Raw genomic sequence first — 12,175 nt, 5'->3', positions numbered from 1 at the left:
CGAAAGGAGAGTAGTTACATTGCTGTCCTGGTTTGAGCAGTAGCAATCATTTTTTCTCCTTCTTGGTAGCTGGTGCAGTGCTGTGTTTTGACTTTGGGGCTGGGAACGGTTGCTGATAGCAAGTATGTTTTGAGTTACTGCTCAAATGTTTGGTTTGTCCAAGGCCTTTTCTGAGCTCATGCTGCCAGGGAAGGAGGGAGGCCGGGAGGAAGGAGAGACAGGACACCTGACCCAGGCTAGCCAAAGGGGTATTCCATACCATAGCACGTCATACCCAGCATGTAACTGGGAGAGACTCAGAAGGGCTGGAGCTCTGGGGGGATGGAGGAGGTATCGGTCGGTGCTCGGCCGGGTAGGGTGGAGTGAGTTATGGGTCGGTGGCTGGTGAGGTGTTGTATTCTCTTCACTTGTTATTTGCTTTATCATTATTATTTGTAGTAGTGATGGCAGTAGTGATTTGTGTTGTGCCTTAGCTATTAAACTGTGCTTATCTCAACCCATGGGGGCTACATTGTTTGGATTCTCCTTCCTAACTCTCCGGGAGTTGGGGGAGCAAAGGGGGGGGAGTGAGTGAATGAGCTTTGTGTGTGGACTTGGTTTAAACCACGACAGTTCTTTTTGGAGCCCAACATGGGGCCCAAGGGGTTGAGATAACAACAGCCTGAGCGAATTTATAGTCACTCGTCACAATGCTGATTTATTGGCTCTCAAAGTTGTTTCTCTTGATCTCACAGTTTCAGAATCGTGTCAGTTACTTTGGCTCTGTATTTTCTGTGTTCGTGTTTGTGAAGGTTCTTGTGTCACTGTACTTTACAGCAATGACTTGTAATATGGGGGGCTCCGGTAGCAGGGCGGGATGGACGTGGCCATGGACTTGGACTTGTACCAGGCTGTCCCGCTGCTCTTCACCGTCCTTGCCCTTGTCCTTGCCTCCATCTGTGTGAGGCTGTGTGAAGCCGGGAAGGAGCGGCCCTGGGAGCCACCGGCGGCTGAAGCTGCCAGGGAGAGCGGCCCCGGGAACCAAGCGGCAGTAGCAGAACAGCGGGATGAGGCAGCGGAAGAGCGGAAAGAGGCAGGAGCCGAGCAGCAGGACCAGGCAGAGGAGAAGCCAAGTCCCGCGGCTGTTCCGAACCCTGCAGCGGCTGAGAGTATCCCCCGGAACTCACCCGCCGAGCCCCAGGAGGATGCAGGAGACCACGCATCACTTCCCGGCAAGGCAGAGGAGGAAGATCCGGACTCGGGAGAAGTTGGTAGTGGGAGAGCTGGCAAGCACAGCAGCTACATCAGCCCCAGTGACAAGTGCAGCAGCAGCAGCTGAGAATTCTGATGGTTTTGAATGGCTTTTGGGTGCCCTTGAGACCTGCCTGCTGATTGTGATAGGGATCAGCATGGTGGCACACACACAGAGTGTGTTCTACCCACGGCCATTTTGTCTGATCCCAAAAGTTAAGCAGTCAGGTTTGGGTCTTGTCTAGGGTTAGACAAGGATATAGGGGCATCAGGAGACTGTCCCCAAGGTTGGACAGTCATGAGTGGCAGGGCATGTGGGACAGTATGGGCAAGTATCTGGTCCACTGGGCCCCTCCAGTGCTTTGGAAGCATTGGAGGTGGAAGGCAGCTGTATGGAGTCCCCAGCAGCAAGCTGTAGAACTGCTGAAGGGGACGGTGAATGATTTTGAGCCTGGTGGGCCAAGATACTTCAGGAGAGATTGACTCATGATCGACGGGTGGACTTAAGTGATGGTATATTGAAAATGTGGGATCTGAGCATGACGTGAATGGTATGGAATAAGGGGTGGATAATGTCATGGTTTCAGCAGTAGCAGTCATTTTTCTCCTTCTTGGTAGCTGGAGCAGTGCTGTGTTTTGACATTCAGGCTGAGAACGGTTGCTGATAGCAAGTATGTTTTGAGTTACTGCTCAAATGTTTGGTTTTGGCCAAGGCTTTTTCAGAGCTCATGCTCTGCCAGGGAGGAGGGGAAGCTGGGACGAGGGAGAGATAGGGCGCCTGGCCTGGGCTAGCCGGGGAGGTATTCCATACCACAGCACGTCATGCTCGGGGAGGTAACTGGAAGTTGGCCAGAATGGGGGGAGCTAGCTGTCTTCCGGGTTGGGCTCATTTCGGCAGGTGGTATCGTATTCTCTCTCGTTTATTTCCTCTATCATAGTTTTTATTAGGGGTAGCAGTAGTGATTTGTGTTATACCTTAATTACTGGATTGGTTTTTATCTCAATCAGTGGGAGTTACATTCCTTCGGTTCTCCTTCCCATCCCTCCAGGAGTGGGGAGGTGGGGGAAAAAGGGGTGTGTGGTACTGTGGGAGACTGAGGTGAGGTTTTAAACCATGCAAGTTTTGTGGATTGGTTTTAAACCATGACAACCATCCACATCAGGAGGTCCTGATACATCTCAAGAAGCTTCAGAACCTGTTTCACTGCCCCAGCAGGGCAAAAAGGGTCTCCACAACCAGTCTGCATGGGTAACCTTTATCACAGGACCACCTAAGGGCAAGCAAGGGAATGAAAACCCTTATACACAAAAGCTCCTTGCAACTGGTTCTCGCAACAAGAGTGCTAAATGGGACTATCAGCCAGATGTAAACCAGCCTTTACTGCTTTATGTTAGAAAACGTGCCTTGTGAGAAGATATGCACACTTAGCACAGCAGCTGACACACTTCCACACATCAGAAGTGTCTGATTTGGGCCAGCATCACCATCAGGGCCTGGGTCATTTCATGCCTCATTTATCTCCCCACCTTTCCCCACTTTCCAGTTGCTTTTTCCTTTGCCTGTAGTTCTATCGTGATGTGAAGGACTGGTGGCTTTTTGGCTTCTATTTCTGCCTCCCCTTGGTATGCACTGGCATCTTCTACACCCTCATGGCATGCGAGATGTTGAGCAAGAGAAACAGCATGAGAACTGTTCTGAATGACCACATGAAACGGGTAAGAAAACCAAGAAGGCAGAAACTGGTATCTTCCAAAGAGGAGGGAGAACTATTGAAGGGAACATGTGCCTGTGAAGGACATGTATGAACACAGAGAAGCTGTGGCTGCCTCCTCCCTGGCAATGTTCAAGGCCAGGCTGGACGGAACTTGGAGCAAGCTGCTTGAGTTGAAGGTGTCCCTGCCCATGGCAGGGGCTTGGAAATGGAGGAGCTTTAAGGTCACTTCTAATCCAAACCATTCTGTGATTCATAGAATCATAGAATAGTTAGGGTTGGAAAGGACCTCAAGATCATCTAGTTCCACCTCCCCTGCCATGGGCAGGGACACCTCACGCTAAACCATATCACCCAAGGCTTCATCCAACCTGGTCTTGAACACTGCCAGGGATGGAGCATTCACTACCTCCCTGGGCAACCCATTCCAGTGCCTCACCACCCTAACAGTAAAGAATTTCTTCCTTATATCCAGTCTAAACCTCTGCTGTTTAAGTTTCAACCCGTTACCCCTTGTCCTATCACGTCAGTCCCTAATGAAGAGTCCCTCCCCAGCATCCCTGTAGGCCCCCTTCAGATACTGGAAGGCTGCTATGAGGTCTCCACGCAGCCTTCTCTTCTCCAGGCTCAACAGCCCCAACTTTCTCAGCCTGTCTTCATATGGGAGGTGCTCCAGTCCCCTGATCATCCTCGTGGCCTCCTCTGGACTTGTTCTAACAGCACCATGTCCTTTTTATGTTGAGGACACCAGAACTGCACACAATACTCCAAGTGAGGTCTCACGAGAGCAGAGTAGAGGGGCAGGATCACCTCCTTCGACCTGCTGGTCACGCTCCTTTTGATGCAGCCCAGGATACAGTTGCTTTCTGGGCTGCAGATGCACACTGCAGCCGGCTCATGTTCATTTTCTCATCAACCAGCACCCCTAAGTCCTTCTCTGCAGGGCTGCTCTGAATCTCTTCTCTGCCCAGCCTTTAGCTGTGCCTGGGATTGCTCCGACCCGGGTGTAGGACCTTGCACTTGTCATGGTTAAACTTCATGAGGTTGGCATCAGCCCACCTCACAAGCGTGTCAAGGTCCCTCTGGATGGCATTCCTTCCCTCTAGCATATCAACAGAACCACACAGCTTGGTGTCATCAGCAAACTTGCTGAGGGCACACTCAATTCCATTGTCCATGTCAGCAACAAAGATATTAAACAAGACCGGTCCCAACACCGATCCCTGAGGGACACCACTCGTTACTGATCTCCAGCCGGACATTGAATCGTTGACCACAACTCTTTGAGTGCGACCGTCCAGCCGGTTCTTTATCCACCGAGTGGTCCACCTATCAAATTGATGACACTCCAATTTAGAGACAAGGATGTCATGTGGGACATGACAGTGTCGAACGCTTTGCACAAGTCCAGGTAGATGACATCAACTGCTCCACCCCGGTCCATCACTTTTGTAGCCCCGTCATAGAAGGTCACCAAATTGGTCAGGCAGGACTTTCCCCTAGTAAAGCCATGCTGGCTGTCACCAAGCACCTTTCTCTTTTTCATGTGCCCCAGCATGCCTTCCAAGAGAATCTGCTCCCAGATTTTGCCAGGCACAGAGGTGAGACTGACTGGTCCGTAATTCCCCCAGTCATCCATTTTCCCCTTCTTGAAAATGGGGGTTATATTTCCCTTTTTCCAGTCATCAGGAACTTCACCTGACTGCCATGATTTTTCAAATATGATGGCCAGTGGCTTTGCAACTTCATTCGCCAGGTCCTTCAGGACCCACGGATGGATTTCATCAGGTTCCATGGACTTGTGTACATTCAGGCTCTTAAGATGGTCTCAAACCAGATCCTCTCCTACAGTGGGCCCAAGGTCTAGGTTTTCACAGTCCCTGCGTCTGCCTTCCAAGACTCAGGTGCTGCAGTCAGAGCCTTTGCCAGTGAAGACAAAGGCAAAGAAGCCATTCAGAACCTCAGCCTTCTCCAAGTCCTTTGTAGCCAGTTCTCCCGAAAGTTTGCGGAGGGGGCCTACATTGTCCTTAGTCTGTTTTTTAGCCACTACATACCTGCATCCAGGGAAAGTTACCATAGGTGGTCTTGCCTTATCAGCTTCTTGCTAAAATGCTTCCATGCTGCTACCTTTGCTGTCCCTTATGGCATAAGGCCAGTGGGAGAGCCTCTCAGAGGTCCAGCAGGGAGTGTGCAAGAGAGAATACAAATACTGGGAGGTCAGGGCTTTCCTTAGCTCATTCCCCAGCCCTGTTTTCAGCCATGTCTCTTTGTACTGGCAATTGTAAGTGAAAAATCTCTCTGAAGCCTACAGCTGCCCACTGTACCCCAAATACTGAGAATACCTTCCCAAACAGGGCTGCAGCACCTTCTCCTGTGCATCCCTCTCCCAAACCTCAATCTGTTATGTTACCTGACTGAAGACAGGCAGTTTTGACTTTAATACTGTCACTGGACAGACCCATGATGTGGATTCATTGTCCTATTGAACTGATCAAGCAGGGATGGTTATTGTTAAAAAGCTCACTTTTACCTGTTATTTAACTTTTCATCTGCGTTAAGATGCTGCTGAATGGCAGGTTTTAAATAGCAGCCCCTCTCCCTGCAACTGCCTGTTCAGAAACCCAAATATTGTGTACTGCTCCTTCATTTGTGAACAGTGACACATGTTGACCACAACAACTTGAAGTGTTACTAGTTATAAAAACCTTTGTCTTCTAGAAGAAACAATAAAAAGGAGCAGGAACACATTCTGTACAGAAATAAAAAAAAAGAAAAAATCAAACAAAAAAACAGGTGAGCTTCAGACAGAGTCAAGAGAACATGAGGTTGAGTTTAAAAAGTCACTTCCAACATCTCTATAACTTGTTCTAGTCTCCCTGAGCTGCTGCTGCTGCGGAACAACACATTGACAGCTCCAAGCTGGAGCAACAAAAGTGGTGGCAAAGTAGTGTAAAAACAATTCAGGATACCAGGCCTCTTAAGGTGTCCTTAGGGTTGTTAGACAGAAGGGAATCAGCTGCAGGGTGCACATAGAGGACCTTCACTCTGACCTGCTGACCACTGCTGGGTTCTGAGAATTTGGCTGCTTGGCACCTGCAGATCTGACTCCAAGCTCAGACTACTCCTTACGGACTCCAAGAAGCAGAGGCTGGTCCTGGCCAGGTTGGGAATGCTGTGCCTCATCTCCTCTGAAACCAAGAGCAAATTCTCTGTTGCTGCTTCAGGTAGCAATGGGGATGTGTAACAGGTTAGGCCCTCTCCTGAAAAATATACATGCTTAAAAGTAGACAAGTACCAGAGAACAGCAGGTTGGAAGGGACCTCAAGGATCATCTGGTCCAACCATTAACCATTGGTGTATAACAAATCCTAGAATCCCTGACTGGTTTGGGTTGGAATGGACTTTAAAGCTCATATAGTCCCAACCCCCTGCCACGGGCAGGGACACCTTCCACCAGAGCAGGTTCCTCCAAGCCCCTGTGTCCAACCTGGCCTTGAACACTGCCAGGGATGGGGCAGCCACAGCTTCTCTGGGCACCCTGTGCCAGCGCCTCAGCATCCTCACAGGGAAGAGCTTCTGCCTAAGAGCTCAGCTCAGTCTCCCCTGTTCTGGCAGCTTAAAGCCATTCCCCTTGGCCTTTCCCTACAGGCCCTTGTCCAAAGCCCCTCGCCCCTCTCCAGGTTTCCTGCAACCCCTTTAGGCACTGGAGCTGCTCTAAGGTCTCCCCTTCAGGAGCCTTCTCTCCTCCAGGCTGAACCAGCCCAGCTCTCAGCCTGGTTCCAGAGGAGAGCTGCTCCAGCCCTCTCATTCACATACCAAGTTAAAGATTAGCACCCTCCCTGCCCACAGAGCTCAGTGCAGGTACCTCACTTAAGCCTTTCAGGAACTATTTGTACGATCAATTCGATTTCTGTTCCAAGCCCCTCGCCCGTTCTCGGGGGCAGTGCACCGTGTTTTGGAGAGGGGCATGGAAACAAGCCGCTGTACAAACGACTGTCCAAGGAAGCAGCAGGTGCGCCCCAGCACGCTGATACCCCCCAGCTATAACCGCAGGAGGTTATCTTGGTCTGGTCGTTCAAACCATGCTCCAAGCTCCGCCGCACGCCGCTCCAGAGTCAACTGCAGTGAGGCCAGCACTGACGGCCCTTTAACAGTCCCCACTTCCTTCCCCGCACGCCAGCAGCCTCTCTCCGAGCTCCCCATGCCCCGTTGATAGCGAACGAGGCCTCCCACCGCCGGCCCGGAGAACCTCCAGCCACCCTCCCACCTCCACGGCTCCCGCCCTCCCCCACCCAGCCCCTCAGTTAGTGCCGGCCCCGCCGCAGCCAGAGGAGGCCGAGGCAGACCAGCACGCTCTGACAGCACCAGGCGACCCTTCCGCGGACCCCGGTTACTCCTGCAAGCCCAGGCCCCGCCCACCGGCGACGGCAGAGGCCACTCCCTCGGTACCACCGCCCGCCCTGCTCGGGAACCGCCCCCCGAGGAGACAAGACACCGTGTGGCCTTGATGTAACTTCCGGCGGAGTCGTGCCGCGCTGCCTGTTGGGAGCTGTAGTCCAGAGGCCATGGCGGAGGACACGGGATGGGATAGGGCTTTTCCCCGGCAGCGGCAGCCAGAGCATCCCTGAGCTGGACCACTCAGGCCGGACCCGCTGGGTAGGAGTTTGCTGGCGCCGGGATAAATCGCGACAGTGAGAACAGATCCAAGAGAAAGGGGACCTTGAAGCTCCTCCACTTCCAACCCCCTGCCATGGGTAGGAGCACCTTCCACTAGAGCAGCTTGCTTCAAGCCCCGTCGAGCCTGGCCTTGAACACTGCCAGGGATGGGGCAGCCACAGCTTCTCTGGGCACCCTGTGCCAGCGCCTCAGCACCCTCACAGGTAAGAGCTTCTGCCTAAGATCCCCTCTCAGTCTCCTCTCTGGCAGTATCGCTCAGCACTGTGTAACGTCAGGCCTTTGGGTGGCTTTGTCGACACCGGCTTCGTCTCCTCTCTCACCCCATTCCTTCAGGCCGCTGAGTCCCGCTGCAGAGTCGCTGCATCAGCAGAAAACACTAGATGGCACTGCCCTGCAGGAAAACTGCTGCGGACCGGGTGCTCTCTGCGCCTGTCTGTGGGAATTGGGAAGACCTGAGCTCCAGGGCGGGCAGACTGACCACTTCGTCTCCCACTCCAGGGGCTGGCTGCTGGCATTGTGGGTTCATTACACGTGAGCTCAGCAGTCTGAGGCTCACCAGTGGCTTCCACAGGCTCCTCCTAGGTGTGTGAATTTGGGCTTAGAGTTGGTTTTGAAGTGGGGCAAGCTTTCCCTGCTGACAGCCGGCCCGCATCCCTGGGGAGTTTTTGACTGTCCTTCTTACTGCTGTCTAGCCCGGCGCTGGTAGCAGGACCTGGAATCACATCAACCTGAACAGTCACTCCCAGCTTCTTTCCACCATAGGTCCTGAAGCTGCAGCTTTCTTTGGGCTTCTCTCCTGTGAGGAGCAAGGGTGCACAGGCATTTTCATAACAAGGGGGAGGTTTCTCTGAGCTCTGTAATTTTACCACCTTCCCACCTCTGTGAAGTTGCTCTTGGTCATATTCCAGCACTTGAGACATGAGCTAGAGCTACAAGTTCTGCACTGAAGCTGAGCATAGCTGTTGATTTTTCACCCTGGGGCTGGTGTTCAGAGAACCTTACAGCATCTCTTCTCTCCCCATTCACGGCAGGTCCGGGCAGGTGGGAACTGCGTCACATTTATGTTGCCCGATGAGGACCACATGCTTGGCAATGCTCTCCGATATGTGGTCATGAAGAAGTAAGTGGAGTCTCCACAACACCTGATACAACTGGGGGTTCCTCTGTCTCCTATTCTGCCCATCCCGTCACTACGTTGCACCTCAGTTGCTGCTGGAAAAAGGCAAAACTGCCTCTATGCATGCCTGTTGGAGTATTTATATCAGAGCTGGTGCCAGAGGCTCCTTACCTACCCCCTCTCTTAAGAGGATTAACTTTCTCCGTTAGCCCCGAGAGCACTAATAGGCCTTGATGAGTCTGAGCAGCCTCACCTGGGGCCCCTACAGATAGGCTCAGGAGCCCCATTTAAGCTTAGCTCAGGGCTTTCAGTCCTTCCTGAGCTATGTTGTATGAATATGGGTCTTCAGCTTAGCCTGTACTGGGCTGTTGGATGCTGACCCATGGACTGACTTCCTGACTCAACATCAGCCTCTCCTCATTGTTGTACATTGTACATCTGCTTGGTGGTCATAGGTTTTGTCTGACCCTCATTACCTTCAGCTGACCTGCAGGTTGTCTTCTTGGCCTGGCCTCAGACCTATTTCACCCCCACAAACCTGCCTGGTGACCTGGACCCTTGGCTGGCCCTCGCTACCACCTTTGCACCCACCTTACTCCCTTGCTTGGATGCTGTGGGACAGGGCTGGCCAGTGAGTTCTCTGCCCTATTGGCTGGCTTACAGTTCATGCTTCCAGCTCCCCATCCCTTAAGGAACAGCGAACCCTACTGTGCTTATGTTTAGTTACAGAGGAAATTGAATGGCAGACATGTGACAGACTTCTGAATGTTTTACATGGCTCTGGGTAAAATGATGTGCAACTCTGCAAGTACAGGTGGTCGGGCAGTATCTGTGTCACTTCTGGGGCAAGTGCTGTCAGAAAAGAGTAGGAACAGCCAATATTAAGCAAATTGATCATCTTTGATACTTCCATCAAGATGCAGGAATTGATGCTGGAAATTAATAATCCTACTGCCCCCATTAAAATATACAAATGGCTTCACTCTGATTTTATCGAGCTGGGAGGCACTGGGAGTTTGTGAAGACTCACTGGTAAGGCTCAGAAGAATTCCAGCAGGAAGTTCAATTCATCATCTCAAATGACAGCTGCATTGCAAATGTCATGTGAATTCCTCTGATAGATCACCATGACAAGAAAAAGAGCCGCCTTCTTGTGAGGGGCTGTGCTTTCTGCTGTGTGCACAAATGTGCTACCAACCATCTCGGCTTGTGAAGACAGATGTTGTGCAGTCTGCAAACGTTTTGTGGTGCCCTAGACCCATCTGCCTCCTCTGCCCAGCAGAACTGCAACAGGTCTGTGTGGAGGGAGGTTTCCAAGCACCCAGGATCCCCTGCCTGAGCAGGATGCCAGACAGATCTTTCCCTTGCAAAGCTCCAGCTGCAGCTCAGAGATAGATGGAAGGGTGTGCATAAGGTTACACGGGTAGTGTCCTTTCAGCATATCCCTCCCATAAGACCCTCAGTCATGTTAGAAACATTCTGAACCCCAGCAGATCTGAGGTGACCCAAGCCTCTGACTTCCCTGAGATTTGCTGTGGATTGCCATGGGTTTCACTGCTGTCTTCTCCTCTCGCCCTTCCTGCAGCCCTGATGTGGAGTTCTGTGGCTACTGCATCACGCACCCCTCTGAAAGCAAGATCAACTTCCAAATCCAGACCAGAGATATGGGATGTGCATTGTTTCCATGTTCAGGGCCCTTCTTTTGTGGAATCCCCTGTGCTCATGTCAGGTTTCCACCATGAGTCATTTCAATAAAGAAAACCACTCTTCTCCCTCTTCTCTGCAGGCACGGTACTGTAGTGCTGGGGTAAGGTAGATCTGCTATGTCCTGTCAGAGGTGATGGGTGCTTCATCTTCCCCTAAATCAGCAGTTTTGGAAGGCCAACCCAAAGCGTGCTGGCATACATAGCTGCAATTAGATAATTTGCTTCTGCTTCTCCTTTTTGCTTGTCTGTCAGCTTTGGTCATCAAGCTGTGAACCAAAGCTCTCTTGAAAAGCCACATCAGTCTATGCTATCTTTTGACTTGCCTCCCAGAGGGGTCTGTGTTCGCTGTTAATAGGCAGCACTGACAACTCTGAGCTTCAGGCCATCACTCACTCCTCCCAGCACACCAACCCCTTCAGCTCAGTCCACTGCCCTCCAACTAGGCTCCACAGGTTTGTCTGCTGCCACAGGAGAACAGTGTTATTTCATTCCTTCCTTATGGGGCTGTTCCCCTGAGTATCTAGTTTGTGCTTACTGACTCTTTAATCTCCTAAAAATGAGTAGTGCTGAGGCTCTTCTTGTCAAGGGAACCCCTTCCTTGTGGGGCTACCTGCAGGATTTGGCTCTGCCCTTCCTGCACCATAGCCTGGGCCTGAGCTCAGCTCTCAGGTTGCTGAGGGTGGTCTGGTAGGAGGGAAGTGTGTGGCATGTGCCTGGTGTAAGAGCCTGTTCCTATCATGGGGGAAAAACTAAGCTGCCCAGAGCGGTGAGGGAGAGGGCCACCAACCACTTTGGAAACCACTGACCCATCTTCTTTCGCAAAGGGGCCCTTCCTGCTGCTGAGCCATTCCAGAAGGGGCTAAACGACCTGATGGGTGTTTGCTAACATGTGCTCAGCACCTTTGAGGTGAGGCTATTCCTAAGAGTTCAGGGGGCTTTTCTGTCTCTTGGTCTCAGAGTTGAGAGGAAGGGGCTGACAGCTGTGTTGTAGGCATAAAGAACCTACAGTTATCTCAGACCTTTTCTGTGTGATCTGCAGCATGACCTGGCTTCCTTTTCCTTAGAGTGAATGTAGAGCTCAGTCACTTCTGAAGGTCCCTGGAGCTCTGTTGGAGCTGCTCAGGGTCTTCTGCGCTGGACAGAGAAGTCACAGCACAGAGCAGGGTGATGGCATGGGATGTATGAGCTGCTCATGTATATGCTATTAACATTTGTTCTTTGCTCTTGTTTGCAGAGGAGCATGAAGGAGTACAGGGCCCAGAGGGAGGAAGAGATCCAGTAGCATTTAGGGATGGCAGTCTCCATGGACATGTGTAAGGTCTGTGTGTTGAATTCCCTGTGCCAAGTATTTCTGGTTGTGTGTTTGTCCTGGGTTTAGCAGTAGCAGTCATTTTTTCTCCTTCTTAGTAGCTGGTGCAGTGCTGTGTTTTTTTGCCTTTCAGCCTGGGAACAACACTGATAACACGGATGTTTTCAGTTGCTGCTCAGTAATGTTTACTCTGACCAAGGACTTTCTGAGTCTCATGCTCTGCCATGGAGGAGGGGAAGCTGGGAGGAAGCAGAGACAGGACACCTGACCCAAACTAGCCAAAGAGGTATTCCATACCACAGCATGTCATGCCCACTGTATAAACTGGGGGAGTTACCCAGAAGGGTTGGATCACTGCTCAGTCAGGCTGAGAATCAGTTGGGAGGTGGTGAGCAGTTTATTTCCCTTATCATTACTATTATTG

At 51.6% G+C, this 12,175-nt stretch overlaps 1 long non-coding RNA gene across 1 annotated transcript; it reads left to right on the top strand.

Moving 5' to 3' along the window:
• Positions 1 to 7,512: 7,512 nt before the first annotated feature.
• Positions 7,513 to 11,911, top strand: LOC101872826 (uncharacterized). Its single transcript, XR_004549753.1, has 4 exons — positions 7,513 to 7,696; positions 8,651 to 10,029; positions 11,677 to 11,760; positions 11,885 to 11,911. It is a non-coding gene; the product is annotated as an uncharacterized lncRNA (long non-coding RNA).
• Positions 11,912 to 12,175: the final 264 nt, after the last annotated feature.

This window comes from Melopsittacus undulatus, chromosome 6 (assembly GCF_012275295.1).
Source record: "Melopsittacus undulatus isolate bMelUnd1 chromosome 6, bMelUnd1.mat.Z, whole genome shotgun sequence".
In the NCBI taxonomy this organism is placed as follows: Eukaryota; Metazoa; Chordata; class Aves; order Psittaciformes; family Psittaculidae; genus Melopsittacus; species Melopsittacus undulatus.
This window is presented reverse-complemented; position numbering and strand designations above follow the sequence as displayed.